The following is a 16,595-nucleotide window of genomic DNA, read 5'->3' as shown; positions in this document are numbered from 1 at the left end:
GCTCCTTTATTAATAAGTGAATAAAGATTTAGTTTAAGTATAACTGACTTGTGTGATAAGTTTGTCTCACCTGATTGTAAAGAAATTAACCACAACAAGACTTCCGCAACCAACTTCGACTTGCCTCCAGAAAACATGTGCCCAAAAATCCCTCACCGAAGTCCAAAACGAACAAAAATGTCACAAAATGTAATCATAATGTATGCAAGAACTCTTCCAAACTGATTCAGCTGGGAAGCATGCAGACTTTTTAAGCGGTCAAAACATTTCAGTGGCCCCCCTTCTTGACAGCGGACCATTTTTTTTTTTTCTCCTGCAATTCTACACATTTTGCCATGGGGCAAAGAGAAGCTTAGCAATTTTAGAATACATTTCATGCAATTCTATTCATTTTGCCATGGGGCAGAGAGAGAATCTGCAGTTCTAAAGCAAATTTCCTGCAATTCTACACATTTTGCCAAGACTTATGCCATGCTATTGATATCTGAGTGAGAGCGGCTAACAAAATCAATGGACTAATTTACAGATCAAAAAATTGTTAGCTGACATGGACAATTGAGTGATTGACAATGATCTTGTGTATTATACTATTTTAACTCTCAACAGTAAGTTGAGACCCCGACAGAGTTCCTATTTTTATATATAAAAAATATATTATTTTATAGATTTTTTGTTCAGGGCCCTAAGTGACTGCTTATCAAATGTTATTGGTCACATACACATATTTAGCATATGTTATTGTGGGTGTAGTGAAATGTTTGTTCCTAGCTCCAACAGTGCAGTAGTATCTAACAATTCACAACAATACTCACAAATCAATGTCGGAGTGGCATTGACTAAAATACAGTAGACTAGAATACAGTGTATACATATGAGATGAGTAAAGCAGTATGTAAACATTATTAAAGTGACTAGTGTTCCATTATTATGGCCAGTGATTCCAAGTCTATGTTTATAGGGCAGCAGCCTCTAAGGTGCAGGGTTGCGTGGAAGCCAGCTAGTGATGGCTTATGATGGCCTTAAGGTAGAAGCTGTTTTTCAGTCTTTCGGTCCCAGCTTTGGCGCACCTGTACTGACCTCCCCTTCTGGATGATAACGTGGTGAACAGGCAGTGGATCGGGTGGTTGATGTCCTTGATGATCTTTTTGGCCTTCCTGTGACATCAGGTGCTGTAGGTGTCCTGGAGGGCAGGTCGTTTGCCCCCAGTGATGCATTGGGCAGACTGCACCACCCTCTGGAGAGCCCTGCGGTTGCGGGCGGTGCAGTTGCCGTACCAGGCGGTGATACAGCCCGACAAGATGCTCTCAATTGTACATCTGTAAAAGTTTGTGAGTGTTTTAGGGGCCTGGAGCCAGCCCTGTGTGAATGGATTGTTTTGGCTCTCAGACAGAATGGATGGATTGGGGTGTTTTATTTGCTTAGATAATAAAATATAGAACAGTTTGTAATTTAAACCCACAATAAAGAATAGATTGCTGTTCATTCTAACAGAAATAAGTTACATGTGTATACTGCTATGGTTAGTTCATTTGATCAAAAAGAAGAGGGAGAAAATTGATTGAATTACTTTTGGAGAATACATTACATTGAAACGTGTGCCTGAAGTTTAATTGCCCAGCAACTGACAGATTCAGGACTCTCTTCAAACTCGGCGGAAGTTCAGCATTACACCATGATTGAAAATCCCGTATTAGCAGAGACTGCATTCACGGTAAATGCTGCATATTTTGGCTTAAACGGAAATTACTTTGACATTTCTATCACGCAATCTGTAGGGGGCCCTATAAAATCTATTTTATTTTTAGCCTGATTCCATTTAGTTATATCCAAAATTCTGTTTTTCCAGCTTTCCATTTCCCTTGTTTTTTCTGTTTTTCTAAATTACATATATTTTTTAAATAGAAAAAAAACACTAAATTGGATGTTGTAAGTGCAAAACAATGCCTAAACCACATCAGGAGACCACATTTGCGGTCTGTGACAAATTACAGAATTAAAATGTTTGGGTGTAGTTACCCTTTAATTCCAGTGCACACCTAGCAAGAGGCTAGCAGTAAGTTGTTGTTTAGCAGTGTTTTTGTAGCACACATGTGATGCACAGGAGGCTGCTGAGGGGAGTACGGTTCATAATAATGGCCAGAACGGAGCAAATGGAATGGCATCAAATACCTGGCAACCATTTGTCTGATGTATTTAATACCATTCCACTCCAGCGACTACCACGGGCCGTACTCCCCAATTAAGGTGCCACCAACCATTGATTGATGTAAATAATCATTATATCAATCTGCCGGGTAAGCACTGGCTACTTTGTAGTTAACATTTGATTGAGACGGATTTTGGGAAAGCCTTTCCATCTACGGATTTTAAAGGGCCTTGAATCTGTAACGCTTCAGCGATACGGATTGAATAGAGCCCCTAAACATCGTGACGTGTTTCATTACGCCGTGCATCATCTTCACGGAGTCTTGCTAAGCTAACGTTACTGAATAGGCAAGTGTAGTGTTTGCAACGCAAGATGGAGGAGAGCCTGTCTCGTTAGAGATCACATTTATTTGGGGAGATTTTAAAATATGACCTATTCATTAAAGACAGGATAAATATATTGTTTTGTTTCAGGTGATAAAGCATGTTTTGTTTAGTTACTTTTTTCTCAACTTGTTTCTCCAACTTTATAGCAAGTCAAGCTAGCTTCCACTGCAGAACAGTTTGCTAGCTAATATTAGCTAGCTAAAAACTAAGCTCGGTTGAAGACAACTGTAGCTAGCGACTTCCACCTAATAATTATAATAAAAAAACAAACGGCATTACCATCACAATGAACTTAAATGGAAGGCAACAGTCATATAATATAATTGGCTTAACAGCCAATGTGTAATAATTAACATTACCAATAAAATTGTACTCACCTTTAGGAATGGGTAATTGTTTAGAAGTTGCTAGCGATCCTATAAAGCCATTGCCCAAACCGATATATTTTCATCTTCTTCTGTGGTTTGGTAACTTCCTGTTCTTCGACTGACTGTCTGGACTGAAGAAGACGCAAAGTTCGGAAGATTTCAAAGGATGCGGCGTCCGTCTCGGAACAGAGCCTTCAACCGTTGCGATTCCACTCCCTATCTGGGAACCATAAATTAAATGGATTTTTGGAACTGGGAGATGGAATAAGGGTTTGTTCCGTCCACTGCACACATCGACCTGGTATTGCAGTACCTCTAGGCAGGAACGGTGCACCCCCTAATGTTGTTAAAATAAATACAATTTAATCGGATCAAAGAGTCAGATCTTTCTTTGCTAGCAGTGTCCCGTTCGAGATTATTCTTATCAGTGTCAGTTCCTGCAAAAAAAGAAAGTGCTGTATATGTGAAACTGTCGACATACTGTTGATATTCATGCATTTGTCAGAAGTCTTTGGATTTGTCCGTTATTTTCACACGTTTTTCTGTTGGAAAAGTTTTTATTTATACATTTCCTTTAAAAACAGCCCATATATATTTTGCATCATTTATACACATAAAAACGGCATTGAACGTTACATTTAAATTAGTTAAAGTACATGTTGTTCATTTAAAACCAATAACACAACCTTGAATAAAAGCACATTTTCTTATAAACATCCAATCTGTAAACGCCATTTAAAATGTGTACAAATGATTTAACAAAAGTAAAACATTTTTAAGACATGAAAACATGTTCAAAAGTCACTTCGTTAAAAAGCTGTCTTCGGTCCTTTGTACAGGAACGGGCTGAGTCCTTATCAAACTCTCCTACTCTTCCGAATCAATTACCATCCTGTCCTTCGGGGCCCAGAGGAGATCCCTCACCTAGGCGCCACAGCGCTGTCAGGCCGTGGCCGCCGGGACCTTGGGTGTTGTGGGGGTCCTTTCGCCTGGGGTCGAGGCCCCCTTTATTTTGTACCTCCCCAGGGCTTCCGTGGCTACCATTGCCACTGCCTGGGGGGTGGCCTCTACTCGTTTCGCTACCAGCAGGTTGCGGGAGGACCACAGTGCATCATTCAGACACGTGAGGGTGGGCCAGAGCTTGGTGAAGGCCTTCGATGGAATAGGCATTCGGACCACCCCATACAGCACGAGCTGGGGAGTGAGATCCTCTCCGCTGGCAGACACAGGGAGATCAGGAGATGCTTCCTTCCACAGGTCCCTGGTGGCTCTGCACTTATTTTCACCAATCCAGGACCTTCTGGAACGGTGCACACCCTACCTGGGGAAATAACAGTGTTGAAAGTAAAAGATCAGCTATTGAATGTTGTGCGTTTGCCTCTTGGCTGAAAATAATTTATCTACTCACAATTGGATGCATGACTCTTTGCAATGTCATTGTACAAAAATATCGGTTTACAGAACTTTTTATTACAACAATGAAACACAGATTGGGAAGTAGCCTACGATTCACAAAATACAGCCAGCTAAAATACTAAGTATAAAAATTATGAAAAACAATAAGTAGTACATTCAGCTATGGTAGGTCAAAACGCCCACATATAATAGTCAGGCTATTTTGACACAGTATGTGCATGGCATACGCATAAATAAGTGTTTCTTACCGCTAAGAAAAACATTTATCCCACTTACTATTACTGTAGCCCAGCTAGCCTATACTCTGTTTTGTGGATGAATTGGTAGACTACTGTCTCTACCCAATATCTGAGGGTTTTATGCCACCCAGTGGTCAATGGTGTAATTGCAACATGTTTTACCGAGCGCAGAACACAAGCTTCAAGAAACGACGAAATACCTACAATTCCTGGAATGCTACGAAACACCAGAAATAGTTGGTGTCATTCGTTTGGCTTTATGTGCACGAACGTGATTTCAGCATTTTGGTATATCGCATACTTTTGTGATATCAGACACATGTGTAGATATTAAAATGTAAACGCAAATTTAATTTCTACCGTGTTGCATGATGGGAAAATAGTCGGACAGTGATATAACCAAGTAAAACTAAAATTAATCGCTTCTCCGCCGCTCTCTCCACAACTGTATTCATGAACGTGATTAAACCCTGGTCGATATGATGCCTTATTATCTGGGGCCAAAGTGGTAACCGTCAGTCAAAAACATTTGCCCTAGAATGACTACCCCTCCACCGATGTGTACAACTCATACTTACCTGGCAAGGGAGATACCGTGATCAAGAAGGCGGTTCACCCAGGGTGAGGCTCAGCCATTGCACTCCGGCTGTGCTGACCCCTGCGAATTTCCCAAATGTGGAAATCTCGATTGCATAATTTATGGTAGTGGGGGACTGCGTTCGCGCTCTCCCCTGATCTTGGTGTCTAACAACAATCATTTTAACATTTGTCACTGATCAAAGGTTGAGCCTGAGATGAGTTGAACTATGTAGGGTATGTCTGCATTGGCTTTTACTTTGGCGTTCCTTCTTCATTGCATGAACGCTTTCAGAATTACGGATTTCAAAGCAAACTAGTCCTACTACTACTGTAGATTCATTTTCTCTTCGAAATAGGCTGAATGTCTGTGACTTCTTATTGTAGCACTGGTTTTAATGCCTATAAATTAGAGGTCGACCGATTAGGATTTTTCAACGCCGATACCGATACCGATTATTGGAGGACCAAAAAAAGCCGCTATCGATTAATCAGCCGATTATTTATTTATTTGTAATAATGACAATTACAACAATACTGAATGAAAACTTATTTTAACTTAATATAATACATCAATAAAATCAAGTTCCTTGCTCAGAACATATGAAAGCTGGTGGTTCCTTTTAACATGAGTCTTCAATATTCCCAGGTAAGATGTTTTAGGTTGTAGTTATTATAGGAATTATAGGACTATTTCTCTCTATACGATTTGTATTTCATATACTTTTGACTATTGGATGTTCTTATTGGCACTTTAGTATTGCCAGTGTAACAGTATAGCTTCTGTCCCTCTCCTCGCTCCTACCTGGGCTCGAACCAGGAACACATCGACAACAGCCACCCTTGAAGCAGGGTTACCCATGTAGTGGAAGGGAAAAAACTACTCCAAGTTTCAGAGCGAGTGACGTTTGAAACGCTATTAGCGCGCACCCGGCTAACTAGCTAGCCATTTCACATCAGTTACTCCAGCCTAATCTTGGGAGTTGACAGGCTTGAAGTCATAAACAGCGCAATGCATTGCGAAGGGCTGCTGGCAAAATGCACAAAAGTGCTATTTTGAATGAATGCTTACGAGCCTGCTGGTGCCTACCATCGCTCAGTCAGACTGCTCTATCAAATCATAGACTTAATTATAACATAATAACACACAGAAACACGAGCCTTAGGTCATTAATATGGTCGAATCCGGCAACTATCATCTCAAAAACAAAACGTTATTCCTGTTACATTGCTGTCTTTGTTAGGAAGAAATAGTCTTCACAGTTCGCAATGAGCCAGGCGGCCCAAACTGCTGCATATTCCCTGACTCTGTTTGCAAGAGAAGTGACACATTTTCCCTAGTTAAAAGAAATTCATGTTAGCAGGCAATATTAACTAAATATGCAGGTTTAAAAATATATACTTGTGTATTGATTTTAAGAAAGGCATTGATGTTTATGGTTGGAGCAACGTGTACCTAAGCGATTATATGCAACGCAGGACAGGCTAGATAAACTAGTAATATCATCAACCATGTGTAGTTAACTAGTGATTATGATTGATTCATTGTTTTTATAAGATACGTTTAATGTTAGCTAGCAACTTACCTTAGCTTCTTACTGCATTCGCGTAACCTCGTGGAGTGCAATGTAAAGCAGGTGATTAGAGCGTTGGACTAGTTAACCGTAAGGTTGCAAGATTGAATCCTTGAGCTGACAAGGTCAAAATCTGTCATTCTGCCCCTGAACAAGGCAGTTAACCCACCGTTCCTAGGCCGTCATTGAAAATGAGAATGTGTTCATAACTGACTTGCCTAGTTAAATAAAGGTCTAAAAAAAATATATATATATAAAAAAATAATAATAAAAAAACAAACAAAAAATCGGCCAAATCGGCGTCCAAAATTACCGATTTCCGATTGTTATGAAAAATTGAAATCGGCCCTAATTAATCGGCCATTCCGATTAATCGGTCGACCTCTACTATAAATGTGCTGATAATATATGGGACAAGGTGTACTTGTGAATGCAGGGCCGGTCCTAGCCTTTTGGGGGCCTGTCATGCCAAATAATGTCCCACTCTACATCACAATGGGATTACATGAGTTCTAACTTCTGTTGCTAGGGTTGTTGCTAGAACTTGCAACATTATGACCGGATTACGTAATGAACCAACGCGTTCGTTGCTATGCTGGTTGCTCGGCTACCTCGTAGAGGTTGCAAAGGAAGGCGGACGCCGGCAGTTCTATTTCACCTCAGAAGCGCTAGCTCAGTAGCAAGCGGTAAATTGCCGCGTGCCGCTTAGTCCGGCCAGAGTGGTTCGCTTGTGGGCGTGCTGGCATCATATGGGAGCATATAGCAACACCTTCAGTTGTGCGTCAAGAATTGAGCAAGGCACATTTGTATGGAGGTCTGGTTATGAAAAGGGTAAATAGTTACATAGTAATATGCTCTAAAACTCTCTGGTGACAAACTTTGCTGCCCCGTTTCCAATCGTCCACATGGCTGGGAGAACTTATTCAAATAAGTAAATACATTTCTAAAATGTAAAAAAAAAAACCACTGTTTTATTAGCTAACTAGCTACGGTGCAGGCTAACTCAAATAGTCTGCTAATGTAGCTAACAGTAGTTAGCTATCTAGCCAACTTTACATATCAAATTTATTTATATAGCCCTTCTTACATCAGCTGATATCTCAAAGTGCTGTACAGAAACCCAGCCTAAAACCCCAAACAGCAAGCAATGCAGGTGTAGAAGCACGGTGGCTAGGAAAAACTCCCTAGAAAGGCCAAAACCTAGGAAGAATACTGTACATACTGTATAGATAGCTAGCTAAGTGAATTAAATATCACCAGCTACCCAACTTCATATTAGCTAGCCATCTTGATCTATTTATCACTGTAAAAAAACTGTAAATGCATTTGTAGCTAGCTAGCTAACAGCCTCCATGGCGAATGGGTGAAAGGATAGCAGCCCCAACTGTCAAAGTGAGAAAGTAGGCTATTCTGGATAGTGCAGGTACTTTTGTGTAGTTCCAGTCCCTAGAAGTGAGGATGGAGATAATAGTAACATAATATTCAGTGTGTTCTAATTTGAGTATAATGAAGTATATTTCTTGTGAGGTTTTCTGTCCTCAGATACAGAGAGCTGTGAAAGCCTGTCTGCAGATGAAGATGTCCCCAAAAGAGCAGTGGTTCTCAGTCCTGGGGACTCAAAGGGGTGCACATTTTTGTTTTTGCCTTAGCACTGCACAGCTGATTCAAATGGTAAACTCATCATCAAGCTTCAAGTGGTATTTATGTAGTAATTTGTGATGCTATCCTTGATATGATCCTATGTGTGCACATGCATCTATCAATCCAATGTTATCATGATTTGGTATAAGGGATATTATACTTTAGTAGTCCACAATGACCTGGGGATGTAAAAGTTTAATAGTTAAATTATATTCCATCTTCCTACAGATACCTTGTAACTGGAGATTCCTGCTTACAGTTACCGTGTATGGCACTGCAAGGTTGGGTGACCAAGGCCATCTGGGACTGCCTCCTGGAGGAATTCAGGCGTGTGAAGGCTACCTGTGTCCTGCATAACTTCATGAGGATGGACACGAGGACCAGGAGGGGATCTGTAGCTTGCCACTGTGTGTCAGAGGAGAAGTCTGCTGCTTTGCAGGATGTTAAAAGGATGGGGTCCAACAACGCAGCAAGAGAGGCAATCCGTGTGTGGGAGATCTTCACCTACTTCTTCAAAGAGGGTGTTGTTACCTGAGGTCATCTTGAGTGACCTAGGTCGTGAACTCTGGAACAAGGTAATAACATTACAGGCTATATTCTGTCACCAACTATATAAATAGCCAAGTTTATTTACTGATGTGCGATTTTCTTGCTATTGCAAACAGTCTTACTCTCTGCAGAGATGAGGAACCCTCCATGACACGATACCATCAGAAATCCATGAGAAAACATATTTTTACTTGTTTTCATGCTGGGCACCTGGCACCATTTCTCAGTCCCGATTCCAGTCCTCATCCTGGGTCCAGGCCTTCGAAGGTGTCCACACTCTACCCAGAGTTCAGCGTCCACTGCTTCTGGCGGAAATACGTGAGAAAAGGTAAGAAGGTGGCCCGGTGCAGGAGATGCGGCAAGCATTTTCATGTGTCTTGTTTGTCTCATGTTGTCAATGTGCATGAATTTGTCTGTTCATCGTGTCTATCGTCCGTCATCTGTTTCGTCCGATGTTTTCCCCACCCTTGTTTTCACTGCTTGGCCGGCTCCCCACCTCAAGACGGTAGCTATTTTACTACATTGCATCTTGTTGTATATTATATGTTATTGTAAATAACCTTAATAACCTGTTATACAAATTTAAAACAATATTACAAAGATGTTTTTTTGCAGACATTGGCTGTGAAGTTGGTAAGTATATACCATATGTATTTGTCTTGTATTCCAAGTCATGTTTACAAGCATGTAAACATTTGTATATTTTTCCATTTGTTTGCTGGCAAATATTTGAAACTTGCTTGAATTGGCTGTAAATTAATACATTTGCATATTAAATGTATTCATTGCAAGTAACATTTTCAATTGACTGTTCAGTTGCCCAGTTACAGACTTACTGGTCCTTAACCCCTTCTCCCTAGCCATTAATCTTTTGTGTCCAATTCCAAATCAAATTTTAGGCAAGGGTTGGTATGGAATTTGACATTGGTTTCTAGTTAGTGTTTGCATATCTGGAGGTTCTAGATTTGTGTATGTAATATAGCAGAAGTGTCCCGGAGTCCATTACACAGCCGGTTTGAGTCAGCACCATATTGCTACACCTATCCAAGCCCCATCAGGTCAAGCACTACAAATATAGAGTAGGTGGTTAAAGGCCTTAATTAAAAACAAAATCCTTCTCTCGGCCTGTACCTTGACGTGGTGAGAGGGCTTCCAACTTAACCAGTCCCATGTTATTGAACCCCTGACTGAGACTGGCTGCCTGTCGAGGACAAGTGACAGGAAGAACTAGCCACAGCACCTGATCAAGCATCTCTTCATTCTGCCGCTTTCCTCTCCTCATCCTTTAACTCTTTCTCTCCTCTCCCTCCAGATGAAGTTCTGCATCTAGTGAAGTCTGATTGCCCAATAATCTGCCCACTAAACCAAAAAATTGAATCAATGTTTTCATTTTATTAGCTAAATAAAACTTGTTTAAACAGAGAAATTGTAGCAGAAATCTGTCTTGTTTGCATAGCAATGATGAAAAGAACGTAATTTAGGCTGTAATGAGCTCCAAAATTCTAATCATTAGGTCATCACACCGTTGATATAGCAACAGACTCTAATAGTTTATCGAATCCCATTGTGACATAGAGGGGGATACTATTTGGTTGGGGGACATTATTTGGCATGACAGGCCCTCAAGGCTTCAGCATGCTTCAGTTCGACTGGCGCCTAGCGAACCAAACGAGCATGCTCATATACTCCCTTAAAAGACATTTGCTTGAAAAACGCAAAAAAAGTGGCAATAGTACTGTTTGTCCATTTTGGGATGCTGTAGCTTCCTCAAAATAGTCAGAATTAATTGAAGATAACTCATGAACTCGGTCATTCATTTTGACGTTTTGCAGAGGAGTTTTTAGTCTTAGTTAGATGTAAAGAGAAGCTTAGCAATTGTACTCTGCTCAAAAAAATAAAGGGAACACTAAAATAACACATCCTAGATCTGAATGAATGAAATAATCTTATTAAATACTTTTTTCTTTACATAGTTGAATGTGCTGACAACAAAATCACAGAAAAATAATCAATTGAAATCCAATTTATCAACCCATGCAGGTCTGGATTTAGAGTCACACTAAAAATTAAAGTGGAAAACCACACTACAGGCTGATCCAACTTTGATGTAATGTCCTTAAAACAAGTCAAAATGGGGCTCAGTAGTGTGTGTGGCCTCCACGTGCCTGTATGACCGCCCTACAACGCCTGGGCATGCTCCTGATGAGGTGGCGGATGGTCTCCTGAGGGATCTCCTCCCAGACCTGGACTAAAGCATCCGCCAACTCCTGGACAGTCTGTGGTGCAACGTGGCGTTGGTGGATGGAGCGAGACATGATGTCCCAGATGTGCTCAATTGGATTCAGGTCTGGAGAACGGGCGGGCCAGTCCATAGCATCAATGCCTTCCTCTTGCTCTGGCAGTGCTCCTCCTGCTCCTACTTGCACAAAGGCGGAGGTAGCGGTCCTGCTGCTGGGTTGTTGCCCTCCTACGGCCTCCTCCACATCTCCTGATGTACTGGCCTGTCTCCTGGTAGCGCCTCCATGCTCTGGACACTACGCTGACAGACACAGAAAACCTTCTTGCCACAGCTCGCATTGATGTGCCATCCTGGATGAGCAGCACTACCTGAGCCACTTGTGTGGGTGCTTGTGTGGGTCTCATGCTACCACTAGAGTGAAAGCACCGCCAGCATTCAAAAGTGACCAAAACATCAGCCAGGAAGCATAGGAACTGAGAAGTGGTCTGTGGTCACCACCTGCAGAACCACTCCTTTATTGGGGGTGTCTTGCTAATTGCCTATAATTTCCACCTGTTGTCTATTCCATTTGCACAACAGCATGTGACATTTATTGTCAATCAGTGTTGCTTCCTGAGTGGACAGTTTGATTTCACAGAAGTGTGATTGACTTGGAGTTACATTGTGTTGTTTAAGTGTTCCCTTTATTTTTTTGAGCAGTGTATAATACATTTCATGCAATTCTATTTATTTTAGCATGGGGCAGAGAGAAAAAAATCTGCAGTTCTAAAGCAAATTTCCTGCAATTCTACACATTTTGCAAAGACTGCAAATAATATGCTAATAATATCTGAGTGCGAGTGACTTAACAAAATAAATGGACTAACTAACAGGTCAAACAATTGTTAGCTGACATGGCTAATTGAGTGACTGTCAGTGACTGACAAAGATCTTGTGTATTCTACTATTTTAACTCTCAACAGTAAGTTGAGACCCCGACTGAGTTTCTATTTTGTCCTTCCTGTGACATTGGGTGCTATAGGTGTCCTGGAGGGCAGGGTAGTTTTCCCCCAGTGATGCATTGGGCAGACTGCACCACCCTCTGGAAAGCCCTGCGGTACCGGGTGGTGCAGTTGCCGTACCAGGCAGTGATACAACCCGACAGGTTGTGCTCAATTGCGCATCTGTAAAAGTTTGAGGGTTTTAGGGGCCTGGAGCCAGGAGCCAGCCCTGTGTGAATGGATTGTTTTGGATCTCAGACAGAATGGATGGATTGGGGTGTTTCATTTGCTTAGATAATAAAATATAGAACAGTTTGTAATTTAACCCCACAAAGAATAGATTAATGTTCATTCTAATGTGTGTATACTGCTATGGTTAGTTCATTTGATAAAAAAATATGGAGGGAGAAAATTGAATTGAACACAATTTGGCAGTGATTACACCATAGTGTCTTCTTGGGTATGACGCTACATTTTTATTTATTTAATAAATTTTATAATAATGCTCTAATGTAACAAAATGTGGAAAAAGTCAAGGGGTCTGAATACTTTCCAAATGCACTGTATTTCCATATTGGCTGTTATTGTTCACTTAATGATCATTAAAATTAAATTAAACAATCCATATTGCTTGTCTTGGTGTTAAGGTTTAGTTTTTTTTAGAAACACTTTACTGACACTTCACTAATAACCGATATCCTTTACTGATATTGACTGAAGTACTGCTGCCATATTGCAGCCAACTCATCCAAATCTGATAATTTGATGTCCTACATTAAGAACAAATTAAGTTCAGCCATTATCATTTAATTAGAACAACATGAGATAAGGCTTCCGATCCATTGGATTAAGTGACAGCTCCACTTCTGGGAACTGCACCTTCGTAGTGATTTATCGAATTTCAAATGCATTGAGCTAAGAACTAGATCCATTAGTCCAAGGCTCTCCAACCCTGTTCCTGGAGAGCTACCCTCCTGTAGGTTCACACTCCAACCCTGTTCCTGGAGAGCTACCCTCCTGTAGGTTTTCACTCCAACCCTGTTCCTGGAGAGCTAACCTCCTGTAGGTTCACACTCCAACCCTGTTCCTGGAGAGCTACCCTCCTGTAGGTTCACACTCCAACCCTGTTCCTGGAGAGCTACCCTCCTGTAGGTTCACACTCCAACCCTGTTCCTGGAGAGCTACCCTCCTGTAGGTTTTCACTCCAACCCTGTTCCTGGAGAGCTACCCTCCTGTAGGTTTTCAGTCCAACCCTGTTCCTGGAGAGCTACCCTCCTGTAGGTTTTCACTCCAACCCTGTTCCTGGAGAGCTACCCTCCTGTAGGTTTTCAATCCAACCTTAGTTGTAACTAACCTCATTAACTTATTAAGGAGGTAATTATTCCTACGTACAAAATTAATGAACGTGTTAAATTATTATGTGACGTGGAGTCATATTCAGGTCCTGATTGGTAAAGAAGCTTATTTGACGTGTCAACTAGTGTTATTTGAAGTGTATCTTTTTGACACGCAAAGACCCAGACGGTTTTCCATACTGAATAGACAAGTGTAGTGTTTGTAACGCAAGATTGAGGAGAGTCTGTCTTGTTAGAGATCACTTTCATTTTGGGAGATTTCAAAATATGACCTTTTCATTCAAGACAGGATAAATATATTGTTTCAGGTGTTAATAAAACATGTTTTGTTTAGTAACTTTTTTTCTCAACATGTTTCTCTAACTTTATAGCAACTGCAGAGCAACTAATGTTAGCTAGCTAAAAGCTAGGTTGAAGACACAACTGTAGCTAGTGACCACCACAATGAACTTAAACGGGAGGCAACAGTCATATAATTGGCTTAGCATTCAATGTGTAATAATTAACATTACCACTTATAGTAATGGGTAAATGTTTACAAGTTGCTAGCGATCCCATAAAGCCATCGCTGAAACCGACATATTTTCATCTTCTGTGGTTTGGTAACTTCCTGTTCTTCGACGGGCTGGACTGAAGACGATGCAAAGTTTGGAAGATTTCAAAGTATTCGGAGTCCGTCTCGGAATAGAACCTTCAACCGCAAGGGGCCGTTGCGATTCCACACCCTATCTGGGAACCATAAATTACATTGATTTTTGGAATAGGGGTTTGCTCCGTCCACTCCACTCATCGACCTGGTATTGCAGTACCTCTAGGCAGGGGCGCAACTTTCACTGTGGACATGTCCCCTCCACATTCTGAAATTGTATTTTTGTTCCCCCCAGTTTTATAATTGGAATGTGATACAACATTGGTAGGTATGCTTTAGGACCATGTGGACGCCTCGGAGTGGTCGGGTAGGATGGAGTGTTAATAGGACTGGATTTAGGACCATTTGAACACCACAGAGCGGGCTGACAGGCTGTGTGAAGCCAAAGCTTCTGGGAGGCTGGCTGCACCAGCACCTGACAAGAGAGTTGAGCATTGTTCAGTGTACGAGTTGTGCTCTTTCACCAAGTTGTAAAAGGAATAGAAACTGGCTACTCTTTAGTTGCTTGATGTAGCTGGCAAGGTAACCGCTGTTTAACTTAACAGAAAAAAACGAAACTAGTGTTTATTTTAGCAGTTTGAGCTAGTATTGATATGAAACTTTAATGTTTCATCCCCTCTCGACTTTTCATAACTAAATGAACTTGGCAAGCTTTTGCCAGTTGATGTACTGTTAGTGACAGAGCTGGCCAAAAGTTGGCTTTCATAAGCCATTATTTTTGCCTCAATCAAACTAGACCGTCGGCCAAACAATTGAAGATTGATATGACGTTTTGTCTGTGCAATGTGCGTTGTATTAGTCAGTATGTCAATATAATGTTATTGATCTGTCAATTTCCCTAGCTACTTCCCTACTTTCACACTGACACAGTAATAAACAGCTCAAACTTTACAGGCTTCACTGTCATGGTGCACAGTAGAAGTTTGCGGGACCGATTTCTTCATGCAGCTCCCACCCGCACCCGCCGACTCCAACCCGCTACCGCAAGAACTGGTCCCTAACCCTACAGCCTTTATTTTAGGCGTATGTGACGCAGCTCACTTGCAGCCGTAGTCCAAGCAATTTTGTGCCCTATAAGCAATATCAAATCCGCAAACATAATGTAAGAAATACGTTATATTACCAGATTCACAAATGGCCCTTACATAGTATTACTGGGTTGTATCAGCCAATATGCTATATGTAGTTTGAAGAGAGCAGAATTGGAGAGACTTGCACTTTCTCTTGAGCTATTTTTTTATAGTCTACCTTTTAGGAGTGGGATGACGGAGGGAAATGGGTGATCAATATTTGGGCCTATTTCTAGGCAATGTACTGAACTATAGCCTAAACATAGGCATACTTAGGAAGTGCATTTCCTAGGAAAGATAACTGGCCCGTTCTTCTCCGCCCATGTATACATAGGCTATAGCCTACTCTATTTAATTGAGACCACATGCGCACCTGATATCGCGGGTATGGCTACTGAACTGGAGGCAGCAAGAATGATGACAGCGACCCTTGTTACGTTTTGCATAGTCCTATAGTATATAGCCTACCTTTCAGGAGGACGATTTGCAGGCAGAGACAAATTAATGGGTAATCTATACTCTTAGAAAATGAAAAGGCGCAACGCTCGCTCACCATAGTAACCTATTATTTGAATGTTAAATGACGAGACAGAGGCATTGATGAGAGTAACCAGTCTTGTTCATCCGGGTATTTCAAGCACACCGGTAAAAACACTGGAGTTGCAGTAATTAACATTTACCAACAGATGGCATCACTGTGACATCTTACACCCATAACACCAATGTGGGCGTTGTGCCCTTTCCTTTTAAATTATGATTACATGTTTTGATTGCACTTCGATTCACATTAGTTGAGCGCCCTACACTTCTTTTCATGATCAATATTTATTTACAGACACTGTAGTGAACTACAGTCTAATCATATTTAAATTCATTTCATATTCAAATGAACTGCCACGTGATTCTTCGCCCATGTTGGCAACCTACTATATTTCAATGAGACCACACATACTATCCGCACTTGAACTCTCACGCCCAAAAAGACAGGTGGGCTACTGAAGTTGAAGCAGCGAATTCTGTGTGTATGAATAATGCGAAAAAGATGTGATTTTAATACAATAGGTAGGCTAAAGCATAGAAAGCAGAAAGAGGACCGTTTCAAAATAAATAGTACTCATGTCTTAGCAGGATCAGATGGTGACAGCGCAGGGTCAGACAGCCAGGGAAGACAAGTCTACGGAGCTCAGGTGAATTTTGCAGTATATTCAGTGAATGATCAAAGTTGCATCTTGAATTGATGGGTAGACCTACAGTAGCTACATGACAGCAGCTTAAAGCTACAGTCTGGGATCTGGAAATAATGGTCATTTCAATTATTGAACCATTGATTCTATTCCTGGATAATAAAATGTATAAATGTACACCAAGGTAATTCTTTGTCGTGCCTCATTGTAGGAGGATCAGATT

At 41.1% G+C, this 16,595-nt stretch overlaps 1 long non-coding RNA gene and 1 other non-coding gene across 2 annotated transcripts; one reads left to right on the top strand and one right to left on the bottom strand.

Annotated features, from left to right (window-relative positions):
* The first annotated feature begins 5,125 nt into the window (after positions 1-5,125).
* LOC123730669 (U1 spliceosomal RNA) lies at positions 5,126-5,289 on the top strand. Its single transcript, XR_006762104.1, has one exon. It is a non-coding gene; the product is annotated as a U1 spliceosomal RNA (small nuclear RNA).
* Positions 5,290-8,437: 3,148 nt separating this feature from the next.
* LOC106586526 (uncharacterized) lies at positions 8,438-16,449 on the bottom strand. Its single transcript, XR_006761977.1, has 3 exons — positions 15,657-16,449; positions 9,018-10,254; positions 8,438-8,911 (listed from the first exon to the last, which is right to left on the bottom strand). It is a non-coding gene; the product is annotated as an uncharacterized lncRNA (long non-coding RNA).
* Positions 16,450-16,595: the final 146 nt, after the last annotated feature.

This window comes from Salmo salar, chromosome ssa25, assembly GCF_905237065.1.
Source record: "Salmo salar chromosome ssa25, Ssal_v3.1, whole genome shotgun sequence".
Lineage (NCBI taxonomy): Eukaryota > Metazoa > Chordata > Actinopteri > Salmoniformes > Salmonidae > Salmo > Salmo salar.
This window is presented reverse-complemented; position numbering and strand designations above follow the sequence as displayed.